The following is a 17,445-nucleotide window of genomic DNA, read 5'->3' as shown; positions in this document are numbered from 1 at the left end:
GGGCTTTTGCAACGTAAAATTACGTTTATTTTGTGATTTATATGTAAATGTTCTTAGATTTACGGTGTATTACTCTATTCTAACAATAAATATATGTTAAAAGTAAGATATTTCTTGTAATATTACAGTTATAAAGGCTAATTATATAAAGATAATTACAGTTTTTTTTACAGTTTATTTATGCTAATTAACGGACAGTATTTTTCCGTTTAACAGACATTTTCTGGCGCCCCTGCTGCCGGAAAATTTCTGTTATTTTACACTTTTTTTTACAGTGTACCACAAGTGTGTTACAACTACAGACTAATTATATCGAGCAATTTACTGGAAAACAACATAACTGACATTTGATTATACATGTATCCCCTAATCGCAGACATTTTTTTGACCCCTCACTTTCCTGTGTCTCAAATGTAAAACTGAACTAGGTACCTCAACCCATTGCCTTTGGTTGTGTCATAAATTACAGAAGCAACGGTCTGAAATATTATGTGAAATGGAAAAGATATTTGATAAGGATTTAGAAAATTAATCCATTTTAGGAATTCCAAGTACAAATATAATTACTGCAGCCAACACAAAAGGTTATATAACATTCTTACATTTGCTGCTAGAAAACATATATTACTACAGTGGATCAGTGATGAGAAACCCTCTGTCCAAGGCTGGCGAAAAGTCATATTTGAGATGGTCACTTTGGAATATCTCACAAATATTCTACATGCCAAAGTAGATCAGTTCCATAGTATCAGGCAGCCCTATCTGAATTATATTGGACCTGATCTCTCCTCCATTATCTCACAAGGAGTCTCTTGAACATGAACTCATATATCCTGTGACTTCCCTGCTCTATGGACTATTTCCTATCAGCTCCTATATACATTTTTTTGATCTGAGCTGTACCAGTGTTGGTTGTTGTTTTGTTTTTTTATTGTGTTTGTGAAAATAAGAAAACCCAATAAACATATTAGTGAAAAAAAAAAAAAATAAATAACATTTGATTAGACTGCTGCTGTGATGTTTTATGAGCTTTAAATTTCATTTACGTACATTTTTACTTCATCTCTGCTTTCAGTGACAGATGAAGCATGTTGGACTTGTTATACTGACTGTGATCATTAACTCTTTATGGAGGCTAATTTATAACCCAAAACGTTTGTGACTCTGAAAGTCAGTGGTCCCTCCAAACCAAACTATGAGTGAGTGTGGGAGAGACCAGTGACCGTGTCAGTGTTTAATTGCTGTGTAATAAAGCTCATTAATAAGTGTCCAGACCAGAGACTGGCTGTCCCGGGAGGGAAACCCTTTTTGTGTGGAAGAGCTCCCCTTGGGGTGTGCCAACAGGAATCTTTGAATACAGTGAAAAGAAAGGATCACCATAATCACCTATAATCAGAAAACAAACATTAAGAAGAACATCATTTGATGTGTATCTGCCTTCAACCTCATGTGGTGGTGGTCCTGTAAATAATGACTGCTCTCTCTCAGAGGCAAAGGTGGAAAGTACCAGTGATGACACGTTTAGCATCGTGTCGTCATTCCACCGCTGGCTGTCGAGGTGGCGTCCAGCAAACGATGTGGGCTTCTTAAATAATTGTCGGGGGAAGACTTGGTCTGTTTAGGAGAGAAAAGGTCGAGGAAAGTTTCAAGAACACGTTCATTGTCAAGCATCCATCCGTCCATCCATCCGTTATCTACGCCACCTGATCGGGGTTGAAGGGGCTGTAGCTCGGCACACATTGGGCGAGAGGCAGGTCACACCCTGGACAGTTAACCAGTCTGTCACTGGAAGGTCATCTGAGTAATGTACTGAAGTGAAGGATCAAAGGTCAATCTAACAGAGCTGTGGTGTTCTGTGGAGGCTTATTGTGTGATCTGTAATTAATGATTGTAAACTCGGCTCTTTAATGTTTAATGTCTAAGTTTCAGATTTCTTTGGGTCAGTGAACTGTTGAGGGAACGTGAATGACTTTTCTGAGCTAAAGCTCCATAAAGCAGCACTGGAATCTGGAAATCCAGCCTCCAGCATTCAAACATGCACATACACATTTACTCTCTCTTTGTCGGTCTCACTTTCCCATGCACACACACACACACACACGTGAAGAGCAATTTACCCGATATCCTTCATCCCACCACACCGACCGTTAATCTGACTCAATCTCACAGGTTCCTGTGAGGACAAAGTTGAAGAGGCCGGGAGAGGAGGAAGAGAGAAAGAGCAGGAAAGATGAAAAACTGGAACAAGTTGAGGCAGCGACAAGAAGCTGGTTGATACCGAGATGAAGCCTATTTGGATGAAAGAAGACGGGCTGTGTTGGACCAAACACTCCACCAATTAAAGCCCATTTAGCCTGACAGAGGCTAATACCGTCACAACAGAAACCCACCTCTGTCTCTCCCTCTCCATCTCCACTGAATGGCATCAGTGCACCCGACACACACACACACACACACACACACACACACACACACACACACACACAACACACACACACACACAACACACACAACACACACACACACACACACATAGAGACAAAGAACCGGAATGATGGAGGGGAAATGGGTCAGAACCGATTCGGATCTTGAATGGCGACACTCGTGCCGTGACGCTGTCACTTCCTCCTGGCAGCAGCTTCTCCTCGGATGCATCCCACTTGTTCTGTTGTGTCTTCTTCTTCTTCTTCTTCTTCTTCTTCTTTTTCTTCTTCTTCTTCTTCTTCTTCTTCTTCTTCTTCTTCTTCTTCTTCTTTTTTTTCTTCTTCTTCTTCTTCTTCTTCTTCTTTTTCTTCTTCTTCTTCTTCTCCTTCTTCTATTTGGACAGGCAGTGAGTGAAGGTGTGTGTGTGGACGGGTGGACGGGTGTACGAGGGGGGCTGATTTTAGGTGTGTAGTTTCAATTTGTTTTTCCTAGGTTTTATTGTGCTTGTGGGTTTTTAAGTGCGATGTTTAATTAAAGAATATCAAAAGGCAAAGGCAAAGGCAAAGTCCTTCTTCTTCTTCTTCTTCTTCTTCTTCTTCTTCTTCTTCTTCTAGTCGGACAGGACAATCACAACATCTACCACGTTAAGTGCGATGTTTAATTAAAGAATATCAAAAGGCAAAGTCGTCTTCTTCTTCTTCTTCTTCTTCTTCTTCTTCTAGTCGGACAGGACAATCACAACATCTACCACGTGGGGATATACGGGGGTGATAACGCGCCGTTATCGGTCGACGTTGTCTAGAATATGGCTCTGGGGGCGTATTTTTAATTTTTAAACTTTGAACACCAGCAACAGTGAGTGAACCGTCTGTGTGTCCGTTTTCATATTTTTGATATAAGGTAATGTAAGTACAGTGATTTTTGTAACATTTTGTTTATGCTAAATGTTTTATATGTGTATATATTTGATCTCCTTTTATCAGATATTGTCTATCGTTGTCATCATCAGATAACATTTTCATAATGATATCAACGGTTTATTTTATGTAGTTGTTTTATGTGATATGTTAAGCTGTATAAACGTTCTGCAGTGAAACAAATGAATCAAGCTAAATATAGCGCCGTCCTGGTGTTAAAAAGTTCTCATCCAAATAGGCAGATGGTTGAATTAACTTTCTCCTCCTTCGTCTTCTTCTCCCACATAACTTTCCACATGAATTAGATATTTTATAGAGCTTATTTATAACAACCCAGGGAAAAGCTTGTTGTATCACTTGTTTTTATAACTTTTCCAGTTCTTTTCTTAGAAGCAGACTGACGCAAATACAGTATGCACCATATTGAGGTTTGGTGACCTTGCTCAGAAGCACTTCATCTGTGTTTGGTTCGCTCGAACAGGCTTCTGTCCTGTGGGAAAGGAGAAAGCCACCAATGGGATTAAAGCAAGATGAAACTATAAGAGGTTTGAAGATATGAGCAGCTACAGAAGAAGTGAGTGTTTACGAGACAGAGAGGCAGTAAAAGTTAATCCAGCGAAGGATAAAAACTTTTACGAGCAGGGTGGGGGTTAAGGGCTATCCCCGAATTTATTCACAAAACCAAGCACATGGTGGAAAAAAAACAACCCTTTAAACACATTTTCCTCCCCTCCTCTCTTCACTCCATCCAACGTTAATTATTAAAGCCTTTTCCAAAAAGAGTCAGAATGGATTTCACCGTTAAACCCAGAGTAAGTCCACCACTGGACACCTGCCAAAACCTATTGTGCATCGCATGAATGTTTGGTCATCAGCCAACTGGAGACTTATCCTGGATTACCATCTCAAATATGCTGGCATTTACCTATATGTAACGCTACCCACCCCCCCATCCCACCAACCACCAGCCGTCTGTTCATCGCAGGCCACAGGGCTCTGAGAGGAGGCTTTATTTGGGACTGTTTGGGAAAGTGGAAAACACAGGGCCCTTGTACTGTGTGAACTCATAGTCATGAAGACAGAGAGCCAGCTTAACTGGAAAGGGCATACAGTAAGTACTGGACCTCCCACCACTCTGAATCAGATTTACTCGACATTAAAGACTCAACTGGAGAGCGCAAACCTCCACAAATGCTGAACAAACTTCGAATTTTACGGAGCATCTTAAGGGACACAGCGAGGAAGGAATACTTTTGCGTTCACTCGCAAAATGTTTTGCCTTTTTTTCGCATTAAATATCACATTCTATGTCTATTTCAACTCAGTGGCTCCCAGCGCAAGAAATTGATTCTGTGAAATCGTTTATAGCCTATGATCATATCGGACCGACGCTACTTTAGCAATAATCTTAATGTATCTCAGCTCGTGCATGGTCACATAGTTTAGTAATTAAAGCTTCAGTAGGCAACAATTTTCTGGCATCATTGCAGAAAAGTTTCACACACGTTTCACACATTGCAGGAAAAGTAGAGCTAGACATCAAGGCTAAAGCTGCATGCTAACTCTGTCATGGACAGGAAAAGTAATCGTATAGCGGTAACGTGCCGTAAAGCCGGCCGTCGCTTTCATCTCTGTGGTCAAATGGGCCGACGCTACAACTGTAGAGCACCCATATACTGACATTTATGTTAAATGCATTCACTTCCGGACATCTCTGACTACATACATGCTGTAAATCAAACATGTTGATGTATTAATTTAGAGATTTTCCAAAGTAAAAGTCCCTAGAAGTGTATGATTCAACTTTTTCTCATGGGCTAGTGTTAAAAAAGTGAAAGAAATGGCAATAAATCATAATACTGAATCGCACTACATATCGAATCGGCATCCAAGTATCGTGATAGTATTGAACCAGGAGATAAGTGTATCGTCCCAGCCCTACTGATTACATGATTGACTAGTTATGTTCCAGAGTTTTTCAGTGCACGACTCTTTCTAAACCTCTTACATTAAAGCACACTTTAACCACACGCTGTAGTATCCCTCAACACTCTGGTGGAAACAGTATCCTCAAGGAGAGAGAGCCAGGCCTGTGACCATCAGGTCAAGTCTCTCAGCCAGCTGGGAAATTGTGGAAGGAAACAATAAATCAGTGACCTTCAACAACGACCACTGATATGCTCTTGAGCAAGGCGCTGCTTTTACAGGCAGATCCCAGGTGTGAACGTGAAGCCGGGCCGTGTGACGCTGATAAAGTGCTCATGGTTAGTTACAAAAAACAAAAACACACACACTAAGAAATAAAAGCATTTTGTCGTATAATGTTGCCCATACCACATTATAGGAATACAAAGAAGTATAAACAGTGAAATTATAAACAGATAAACCCTCAATATGTGGACTAACCAGAGGAATGTTTCCACTATGGAAGGGACATATCTCTGACTTCTTATCGGAGCCTTGAGACAAAACATCCCAGCACTGATACTGCCTGAGTACTTCCTGTACTGTGTGTTCAGATGGTAAAGACAAAGACCACATTTCTGGTTCAGCAGACAAGTGGAAGAGAGAGAGACGAGGCGATGACACTCCCACAACAGATAAGGGGGGAGGAGGGTGTTTAGGGGGAGATAGCAGGTCAACAGTAGATGTCACATAGAAGTGGTGTACATCATCTGAAAGCTGGGAACCTGAAGATTAATTTCAGATGTAGCTCAGCACTGTGTGTCAAGTTAGTCTAGTCATAAATCAGAAATAAGCATGAATGATTATTATTTAGAATTAATTGTAAAGTGTATAATGGTTTAGAACATTATGATAGAAGTATATGATGGTCATCTTCATGCTGTATTATGTCTCATAAGTTGTTGCAACAATTTTTGGGTTGATACCATTTGTTCAACAGATTTGGTGCTAAATTTAACAATTTTTTACCACTCGAGAATTGATAAAAATGATCAATAATCCCTCCAAAATACCACATGAAGACACAAAGACCTTGAGAAACACCATAGAAAAAACCATGCTGTGATTTGGGATGAAATATTTTTGACTTTTGGAGATTTCTGCAAGAATTGCAGAGGAATGTTTTAGCGATTGGATGGCGAGCACTTCTGTTGTGTAAACTGCTCAGAAACCCCCTTATTGTCAATCTACCTAGGAAAGCCATCCATCCTCTGAATGCCCTAGGTCAGGGGTCAGCAACCTGTACTATCAAATGAGCCATTTTAGGCAACAAAAAAAAATCAATCTGTCTGGAGCCGCAAATCATTTGAGCATTGTGATGAAGGTAACACAGTTTAGAGTCTAAGTATATAATATATAAGTCTAATGCAGTGAGGGCCAAAGAGACAATATACTACGGAGTATTAGGGCCACATTGAGGGAAAAACATCTGAGATTTCCAGAATAAAGTCATAAGTTTACGAGAAAAAAGAAAACAACAATTCTCATACCATATGACTTTTTTCTTGTAAACCTATGGCTTTATTTTCATATTATTACGACTTTATTCTCGTAATATTTTGACTTTATTCTCAAAATCTCAGATTTTTTTATTTCCTCAATGTGGCCCTAATACTCCGTCGTACCGTCGTACCATAGACCTACAACAATGATAAATAAAAATGAAAATGTAAACAAAAAACAGTTATTCATTTCCATTTTTAAAAATCCACAGGTAACCGATGTTTCATGATACGTATCGTATCACCAGAATCTTACCAATACACAGCCCTGGATCACACGGAGATCTGTGACAATTTAGCAGTCAGCAGAATGACCAGTTGTGTTATTACAAGTGAGATTATAGCATCTTTATGTCATTATCAAATAAAGGGCAAAGAAATCTGCATGTGATAATCCAAAAGATTAGATTTTAATTGTGTATAGTAACGTGTCCTGAGTCTGACCGTCTCTCACTTCCAGCCAGCTGCAGCAGAAGGTTAACACCTCTTCCCTTTTCCTCTTCCTCCAATTCTATCACCTCTCCCTCCAATGTTTGCCAATTGATTTATCTGATAAGGTGATGATCAACACAACCCTGATCGACACAGCTGGGGCCGAGCTACAAATAACAACAAATAAAAACAAACAGTCTTATTTGGATTGACAAGGCCTGCCCAGCTGACAGCTGTTGGGAACTATGACCGCTGAGTGTGAAAACAGGCGCCGCTGGATCATTTGACCAGCGGAACATTTGATTCAAACGTTCGTTTGTCTCCAATTGTTCATCGTTTCAGTTGGAAGACTTTAATCTCCTCTGAGGAAATAATTAGGAGGCAGTGAGGGAGTTAATTGTGTTTTCCATTGATGAATCATCAGGAAGTGTTGGTGAACCCCGCTGACCACACACACACACACACACACACACACACACACACACATGAAGGAGGACACACGGACTAACTGCGAGCAAAGCCTACATATTAACAGACACACACAAGTATATTTAGATGCTGTATACACATACACACACATGTACGTGCACATTTTTTCACATGCTCAACACATTCACACACATACACACTCACAGAGCAACCTGATATCCCCTCAGTGTGTAACAGAGAATTAAAGTCACGCCCCTTCCGGTGCACCACCATGGGACCTTAATTCAGAAAAAATAAGAGACAAATCATTTTATGATCCCGTTTGAATTGCGGCATGAATCACACATATGATGTTTGTCAATTTAAAAGATAATTTTGCAAGTCAAGACAAGTCTCAGTTTGTTGTAAAACTGTTGAAGTATCAGACTGTGAAGATACGTAATTATAAAGATGACACACCCAAAAGTGTCATAGTGACGTCTCTCTACGATGTCAGTGTGTTGTCAACTGGGATGAACTCACACCAACAACGGGTCTGATCCTTCTTTCTCTTCCCGGCTGATAAAAAGACCAGGAGTCGCTGGATAAAACACAGCAGGTCAGATAACATAGCTAAGTTAGCTAGCTGGCTAGTGTTGGTGACGTATATTGTGCGAGACGAGAGATGTAGTTCACTGAGCGGTTTCACACAAAACTAAATGATACTACGATAAACTGAGACTTGATAAATTATCTTTCAAATTGACAAACATCATATGTGTGATTCGTGGTGCAATTCAAACTGGATCATAAAAATATTTGTCTCTCTCCGTTGACTACCGTTCATATTTTTTCTGAAATAAGGTCCCATGGTGGTCCACTGGAAGGGGCGTGACTTCGCCTCTCTATAGACCCGCCGGTGCACCAGAGGACAGGGTGTCAGTGTCACGTTTTGCCTCGAAGAGGCGTGAATATTACACACGTTAGGATTAAGCAACAAAACCACTTAGTTAGGTTTAGGACAGAACTACATGGTTGGGCTTAAAACCAGTACTGTACAATGAAAATGAAACTGAATGTTGTGAACACGGGACACGAACGAACAGCTGATTGTAAAGTGAAAGTGAAACTTAACACACGGGACACAAACAGCGGTCTCCTGGATGAAAGCCTTGTGTTTGTTGGACCCTTCCACTTCCCCTCCCGCCCGCGCTGTGTGTCTTTTCTCTCTTTAAACTACGTCACCACAGTCACTCCCGGCACACTTTCCGAGCGTTTACTGTTGCAGCGGATGGGTCTAAACTGCGTCTCAAACAGTAGGGTAAAGTGTGCCTTGTGCGGCGGCATCGAACGCCAACAGCCATGACAAAGCCTCGGTATTTGACACCCTGGGAAGGAGAACGGACTGGACAACCGTCACTAACGTGACTTCCAAACAAAACACCGGTCTCCCAGTTGAAAGTCCGGTGTTTGTTGGACGCGTCCACCTCCCTTCCTGCCCGCCATCAGCTGCAGTGTAATGACATTGTATGTCATTACACTGCAGGCAGTACAGACTACATGCCGTGAAAATGATCTGTTCTTACGTTCTTATTGCACACTTTTGCCTTGCACATTATTGTGTTATTCACACGCCTTTTTGTGTGTCTAGGCTGCACAGAAACCACGTATGCATACATGTATGCTCAGACACACACAGATACCCACTGTTGGTAGAACCTCTCTCTCTCTCCTATCATTCTCTGTTGCTTCCGTTTCAAAAGATTAAGAGGCCAATTAGTAAAGCTCTCACGGCAGTTATTACCACGCTGGGAACTGGAGAGAGAAGAAATCCCCCTCTCTGCTCTTCCAAAAGAAGGATTTCTCCCTCATTGTCGCCGGGTTGAGAGAGGAGGATGTGGGGTGTATTTGGAGGGCTGCTGATGTGGTAATTTTGGCTCTGAAACAATGCTGCGCTGTCTAAAGAGGGGTGATGGAGGGAAGTAGCGGAGGTAGTGTTTGCCCTGTGTGTGTGTGTGTGTGTGTGTGTGTGTGTGTGTGTTCACATGTGATACACATGGTGCTGCACACACACACACATATACACACACACACACACACACACACACAGTGACATCATGGCATCACTCTGAAGGCCACGCTGGCTTCCAGATGAAGGAGGAAGCATCGCATTAACTGTGATTGTAATGAGCAGCAGGACAGACAGAGTGGAACAGAGAGAGAGGCTGCTCCTGTATTAGTGTGTTTAAGTTACTGTGAAGATAAAACTCACCTCAAATACTTGTTGGCTTTTATATACATTCAGTCTGTGATATTTTGAGCATTATTTTGTAGGGGTGAGGAAAAAAATTGATTCACCTACGTATGACTTTTTTTTTCTTTTACAATTTTGTGCCGAAATGAGAAAGCAGTAAACGGCGGACGGTCTGCGTGGATACGACCTGCACCCTCACATGTTAAATCCAGCACACTACACATCCAGTAAAGTATGGAAACACTTTGGGTTTCACACATTGCAAGAAAAGCAGAGCTAGACATCACGGCTAAAGCTGCATGCTAACTCTGTCACGGACAGGAAACCTTTATCGTATCGCGGTAACGTGCGATCAAGCCAGGCCGTCACTCTCATCTCCGTGGTCAAATGGGCCGACGCTACAACTGTAGAACACCCATATACTGACATTAATGGTAAATGCATTCAAACAGCCTCGATGGAGCTGAACATGGATGTATAAAGAGAACGGAGCTGACGGGAGAGCTAGAGACGGACTTGGAGAAGTTAGAGGAAGTATACATGTGTGACTACGTCCGGTTTTCGAAATAAGGTGTTAACAAAGGGAACAGTATATACAAAATACATATATACAACAGAGCAGACATGTCCTTGTTGCATTCAAAAGTTGTTAAAGTGGAGAGCAAGATGAGAAAAGATGAGAACAAGTGAGCGTCACATCCAACGTGGAACCTGCGTTGTGGCTGCATTACATTCTGGTCTACTGAGGCTGCTGTCAGCCTCTCCCGAATGTCATAAAAGAAGACAGCTTGTTTTCTCTTCTTTACCTGAAACTGCATTCACGTTTTTGTCTCTCAGTGACTCCAACACTGAGAGACAGAGACATGTCTCATTTACTTCAGTGAGCAGGGAAACAGACATAAAGCAGGATGAAAATGGCCTGTCAGCTTGTTACACAGGTATGTAGTCTACAAAACATCTTTGATCCACTAATGGCTTTTTAATAAAGTATAAAGCTCACAGGCATTTCACATTTTACGGAATGCAGAGTCTGAGACAGTATTGTTTTGATTGCATTTTTGGCAAAGCGAACAAAACTGAAGCATACTTTAGTGTATTTATGTTTTGATTATACAGAGTTGTGATTAGCTTGTTTGCCAACTCACCAGCAGGCGATGGTGGGAAGACAAGAACTTCTCACTTGTGTTGAGACATGAAGTAGCCTGGCTCTGCTCTCCTTTTCATCAGCCTTCATTATCATCCTCCACATCTCATTAAAAGAAAAAGAGAATCATTAAAAGTCCTGGATGAGACAGAGACAAGTGCTCAGCAAGCCTGAGCTGGAGCGGCTGAACATGAGTGGGTGGAAGGAAAAGTTATAAAAGCTGATTAGGCTTTGCCCTGGTATTACGAGGCACTACTTACTATAGGGCTGGGACGATTCACCTATCTCCTGACTCTATTATCAAGATATTTGGGTGCTGATTTGATATGTATTGCAATTTTTAAGTATTGCGATTCTACAAGAATTGTGATACAATATTACGATTTATTGTGATTTTTTTAAACACTAGACCAGTTGAATCATACACTTCTAGGGACTTTTAATTTGGAAAATTTCTAAATTAATACAGTAAAACTGTTTGATTTTCAGCATGTATGTAGTCAGAGATGTCCTGAAGTCAAATATATCAGGATCATTGTCAGGAATTATTCATTACATTTTTGTACAGCCACCCCAAAATCAAAGAATAAAGACATTTTCCTCACAGATTAGTGGTATTTTCTTTTTAATTTATAAGGGACATGTAATGTTTTATACTTCTGGTGAATATAATCATATCAATCTTATTTCTATATATGTATTTTGTATATACAGTTCCCTTTGTTAACACCTTATTTTGAGAACCGGACGTAGTCACATGTGTATACTTCCTCTAACTTCTCCAAATGTCTAGCTCTCCCGTCAGCTGCGTTCTCTTCATACATCCATGGTCAGCTCCATCGGGGCCGTTTGAATGCATTTAACATGAATGTCAGTTTATGGGTACTCTACAGTTGTAGCGTCGGCCCATTTGACCACGGAGATGAGAGTGGCGGCCGGCTTGACCGCACGTTACCTCGATACGATAACGTTTCCTGTCCGTGACAGAGTTAGTATGTAGCTTTAGCCGTGATGTCTAGCTCTGGGTTTCACACATTGCGGGAAAAGCAAAGTGTTTCCATACACTTTGGGTATGTGTAGTGTTTACCACGTTGGATTTAAAATGTGAGGGTGCAGGTCGTATCCACGCAGACCCTCCGCCGTTTTCTACTTTCTCGGTTCGGCTCGTCATCGGTTTGTTATGGTTGAACGATATGCAAGGGATATGACGTTACATTAATCAGACTACAACAATAAAAGCGGTCCTTCTACCTCCCCAAGCAAACAAAGCAAATATATTGATTCTGGCTTTAGAAAGTGTATTCCAAAATTGTTGGAAAGGACGTCAGGACGTCAGGACGTCAGTGACGACAGGAGGAGAAATGGCGCAGCATCGCGTGAATTTCTTGCTCGATTTATAATATTTCAACTCACACAAATGACGTGGATTTTGCGCCCTTTGCATCGCTTGTCACATACCCTGTCTATTCACGTCTATTTGCCTCTTGCATCGAATCTGAATGTAATCGTGCCGAGTGAAAAGTTTGCTTTGCGTTTGGTGTGAACGCAGCATAAAGACCTACAGTTAACTACACACTCAGCACCAGATGGCAGACAGACAAAGTTAGCAACATACTGGAGCATTTAGCAGCAAAAGAGACAAATATTTCCCTCAAGAGTTTGTGGAGAGCAAAACAAAGCTAGAAGAAGAGTGAATAATGACCTTACATTTACCAGGTGGCCACACACACATGACTCCACGTGAATGTTAATGTTGCTACGAGTCTGCTCAATGTGTAGATAAGCCACTCTGTGATAACAAGGTGGTTGTCATATCAACTGGTGATAGTATGTCGTGTTTACATGTCTTGTCTATGCTCTTTAATGCATATTACTGAGGTAACAATACAGAAAGCTTTAAGAGGTTCACAGTACAGAAGTGTGGATACATTAAGCTGTTTCTGGAAAGGCTTCTGACAAACTATCATGAGATATTATCAGTTTATCTAAAGAAGTTATCATCTGGCCTCTTGATATTAAAAGTTCACCTTGAAATACTGATTAGATGTGTTCCTGATAGACTGTATAAACAGATGCAGGTGTGCTGAGGTCAGCATGGCACAGCATGCACAGTACCTGGGCCCTGGCAGTGCAGCCAGTATTAATGTTATTCATTTCAACTGTGTTTAATGAATCAAAATGCTGCTGCCATAACGTCAAGTTTCCATGTTAGTAGCAGAAGCTAACAGAGGTTATCACATGTGATCTAGAATGCATCTGTTTTCTTTGATTCAGATTCAAACACTGACATGAAACTAATGAGATGAAGTAGCATGAAGTGCTTGCACCTGGAACAGGCTAAATATGAGCATCTCAAGATAAAGGGGAACAACGGCCATTTATAAAACATTGGTATTATTCTGAAGGCTATACTGTATAACATGATGGAAAAAATACTGCAACTTGCTCATGTACGCACATATTGCGAGTGTATGCCGAGAAACCACAAGGTGGCAGCGTCATCACGGTAAACAGTAACTGCCTGTCAGTGGCGATATGAATCTATTCTATTCTATTTTCTGCTAACAATAAATACTTATAAGACAGGGAATCTGTGTCATACCTTTCTGACTTCTTTCATTTTCCAGTAGTTATAGTTCATGCAAGTGTTGTCCACTGGAACAATGAGATCCACGACAGGATTTAGTTCTGCACATAAAGAACAATAACAAAGATGTCACAAGCAGCACGCCGTAGTACAGAAGTAAACATGGAGGCCACTGAAGTTGGCGTTTACGGTTTCAGTTGATGCAAACGAATTAGTGAGCAGGTGATAACGAGGAGGACGAGGAGAAAGAGAGACACATATTTAATGATGGCTTTTTGTGGAGCAATGACTGCTCCTTCTGTACGGAGGTGTGTGGACACAGAGTCTGAGCCTGGTGGTGGGTGAATGAATGGCTTCACAGCGCAGAATTGTGACGAATGTTGATCTAGAGGGACGTAAAAGTCTGCGCATGAAGTGAGCCTGATTTAGGACCACGTATGAAAGTGGCCCAAATCAGAATTGAAAAGATCAGATTCCATGTGTTTGTGTTATGATAAAAACAGATAGTTAGTCACATATGCACAAAAATATCTGATTCGGGCCACTTTTACCTGCAGTGTGAACGTAGCCTCAGCTTCAGGTGATTATACACTAAAAACAAATAGATGCCAATACATCCCCCTAAATCCTGGGATGTTAAGGGCTAGTTTTAAAGCTAGAGTGAAGATACTGGCATCAAATGAAACTAGAAAACCTAAGGAATCCATTGGTAACCATGTCAAGCTTGTCAAGAAGGAGGCGAAATAACGCTACAAACTTGCGCTACATTTTGGCGAGGAAAAACTGGCATGGCCATTTTCAAAGGGATCACTTGACCTCTGACCTCAAGATATGTGAATGAAAATGGGTTATTTTTTATGCTAAATGCAGTACCTGTGAGTTTCTGGACAATATTTGTCATTGTTTTGTGTTAGTAATTGATTTCCAATAATAAATATATACATACATTTGCATAAAGCAGCATATTTGTCCTCTCCCATGTTGATAAGAGTATTAAATACTTGACAAATCTCTCTTTAAGGTACATTTTGAAAAGATAAAAACTATGGAAAATCATGCAATGCGATTAAATATTTTAATCGATTGACAGCTGTAGGAGCCAAAGTGTGTATTTAGCCTGTTGTTTATTATTATTATTATTATTTGTTTAAGCTGCACACGTTCTTTGGTTAACATCACTTCCGGTAATTGGCATTGAGGAGTGGTTTCACCTATTTTTTATGTTTACTTGGACCGCGGGAATCAGACAAAGAGGGTGAGATATTTTCTGCTGACCGTCACTTCATGTTGCATACTTTAGTTGTTCCAGTTATTCCACGTTATTGTTTGTAATTCCTTTCATTTAATAAACAGTAAATCGCATCCAGACTTTTGGACTTTTTGGAACGAGTCACACGGTGAAGAGTCTACTTCATCCTCTTAGCGGCTTTTTAATTGATACTAGTCGCTACAACAGCCGTATATGCTTGTCTTCATTATGATGAACCTGACTGTTAAAATTAGTAACGTTAGGTAAGGTTCCATATGACGTTATTGTTATAATTATGGTCAGAATACTTAGGAGTATAAAATGTCTCCCAGGCATTTAACAAAGCACTGCGTACAGACTTCACACAGACACACGGCCTTGTCTCACGAGCTCATGCTTCCTGTTCCTTCACTATGTTATGGCTGGCTGGCACTGAGCAGGTCTATGGCAGCAGCCATGGTCGGGTGTTAACTATTAACAATCTCACACACACACACACACACACTCACACGCACGCACACACACACACACACACACACACACACACATACACACTGCACCTGTTGTGGGTACCAAGAATTTTCTAACATTATCTGTTGAATTGTTTCCATTTCATAAACCGACAGCAGGGGGGGTGAACTGGAGAGATCTCCAGTCACATTTCCCATGAACGGCATCAGCCAACAGTGGAAAATATTACTGAATACACACAACTGGTGAGGGGGCTGAGATAAAGTGACCAAATGCCTCAGCAGCATAGTGCTGTGATGATAGCGCCCTCTGGAGGTCACAGGCTTATGTGAGCTGATGCATTTTCTGTATGTCCGTTCTGTCTGATAAAAGCTCTGGATGTACTGAAGAGAGAGAGAGTTGTGCACTTCACTTAGCAGGTTGTGATGTTTTGATGAGAGCCGACACATTTAACTGGTTTAAAACTTGTGTTATGAGGTGAGGAAGTGATATAATAATAACATAGGAAGGAAGTCTGCATTTAGTTTCATGTTGTGTTAACCACTCAGACATTATCTAACAGCCCATTCTGTCCTCTACAGCCTTTACTCGGTAAAAGTCAACTGCTGTTGGCCTGTTTTTGTTTTGGATGAGCTTGTATGAATTGTTCTACAATCACCTTTCTGATTAGAAGCTGAAGACGACAGCAGACATGTTGTTGGCAGAAGCTGGATGTGTGTTTATGGGTTTCATCCTGTTCATCTCAGGTATGAATGATTGTTGTCTTCTTATATAAAGAAAAGAACTCTAAATAGTCAGCCCAGTCGCACAGCAGTTCATGAAGTAGTCATGAAATTGAATGTATTGTTATGTGTACATAGATAGGAATTGTGAATTTGTTTTTATGATGGTCAGCACAAAGTCAATTCTTATGTAATCTGCATCATTGTGAACCAGGAAGTATAAAGAACGGCGCGTAGGGAGGAGGTCGGGGTGGATGGGGCGGTCAAAAAACGACAGACTTTCATTAGGGCACCGCTGTAGGTTGTATCCACATAGAACCTCAGCCGTTTTCTACGTTTTTGTTTCGGCTCGCGGCGGCTGGCTTCTGTGTGTTTTGGTTGAAGGATAGAGAACGGATACGAAGTCACGTTACTCAGACTACAACAGTAAAAGCTGTAACGTCCTTCTACCTCCGCATAGACTCAAATGAAGCAAATATATTGATTCTGGCATTAAAAAATATATTTCAAAATCGCAATACAAAGGTGAATACATTGTTTTTTCCCACCCCTACAATATACTCTCTTAGATGAGACTTATACACACACTACACCTGTTATAGGTCTCAAACCTCATCTCGCATTATTTATATAATTTGCTCCATCTGATAAGCTGCTGCAGATGAGAGATCTCTGGTCTTAACACACATTTTCCATCAACCTAATCACATCAGCAAATACTGAGTTCACACTCTGCAAGGGAGTTGAGAAAATGTGCCTCCGAATTAGTTTCACTGACTGCAACAATCTCCTGCTGAGATCATGAGAGGTGAGAAGAGTTCATATTCCTGTCAGTGATCTAAAAGATTAAGTGGAAATGAAACCTCTTCATGCTGCCGCGTCCGCTGCCTGCTTGACACCAACTGCTACCATCATTAATTAATTCCGTCTGTACGAGGGACTACCAAGGCTTAGTGACAAAGTGGCAGCCTGGAGAATGAGACTTCTCGGTCACTGCTAAAGACAACAAGAACTCCCAGCAAGCATGCTGGTCCTGCGGGAACCAACGCACGGGCATCGATCACAGGGACGTCCCACACCAACATACATGGACGTACTGTGGAGAGATGCTGGACAGTGCTGGCGAACTAGCCAGATGTATGGTGGACTGAGACAGCTGGAAGCTCCGCTTGAAAGCCCGTCTAAGGACGACCCCATGATATCGATTCCGATAGTTGGTGTGTTATTATAAGTCCTACTTGTATTAGTTATTACAGCTGCTGGGCTATTATTGTGGCTGTTTCCCTCTCTCTCTCTCTCTCTCTCTCTCTCTCTCTCTATACCCCCAGCCGGTCTCGGCAGATGGCCGCCCACCCTGAGCCCGGTTCTGC

The 17,445-nt window shown here is 41.3% G+C and overlaps 1 protein-coding gene across 7 annotated transcripts in view; it reads right to left on the bottom strand.

The window, feature by feature from the left end:
• Positions 1–3,646: 3,646 nt before the first annotated feature.
• Positions 3,647–17,445, bottom strand: part of LOC119484667 (85/88 kDa calcium-independent phospholipase A2-like) — a 119,624-nt gene continuing 105,825 nt past the window's right edge. For 2 of the 7 annotated variants that reach the window (XR_005206076.1, XR_005206068.1), the window contains 3 exons: positions 13,649–13,734; positions 11,048–11,151; positions 3,743–3,831 (listed from right to left, as the gene is read on the bottom strand). The gene's annotated coding sequence lies outside the window, so the exon portion shown is untranslated. Of the gene's footprint in view, positions 3,832–5,349; positions 5,463–11,047; positions 11,152–13,648; positions 13,735–17,445 lie in introns of all 7 variants that reach the window. The other 5 variants (XR_005206071.1, XR_005206072.1, XR_005206073.1 and 2 more) reach the window with 5 other exon arrangements.

Source organism: Sebastes umbrosus, chromosome 3 (genome assembly GCF_015220745.1).
Source record: "Sebastes umbrosus isolate fSebUmb1 chromosome 3, fSebUmb1.pri, whole genome shotgun sequence".
Classification (NCBI taxonomy): Eukaryota; Metazoa; Chordata; class Actinopteri; order Perciformes; family Sebastidae; genus Sebastes; species Sebastes umbrosus.
The sequence above is the reverse complement of the archived record's forward strand: the minus strand, read 5'-3'. Positions and strand labels throughout refer to the sequence as shown.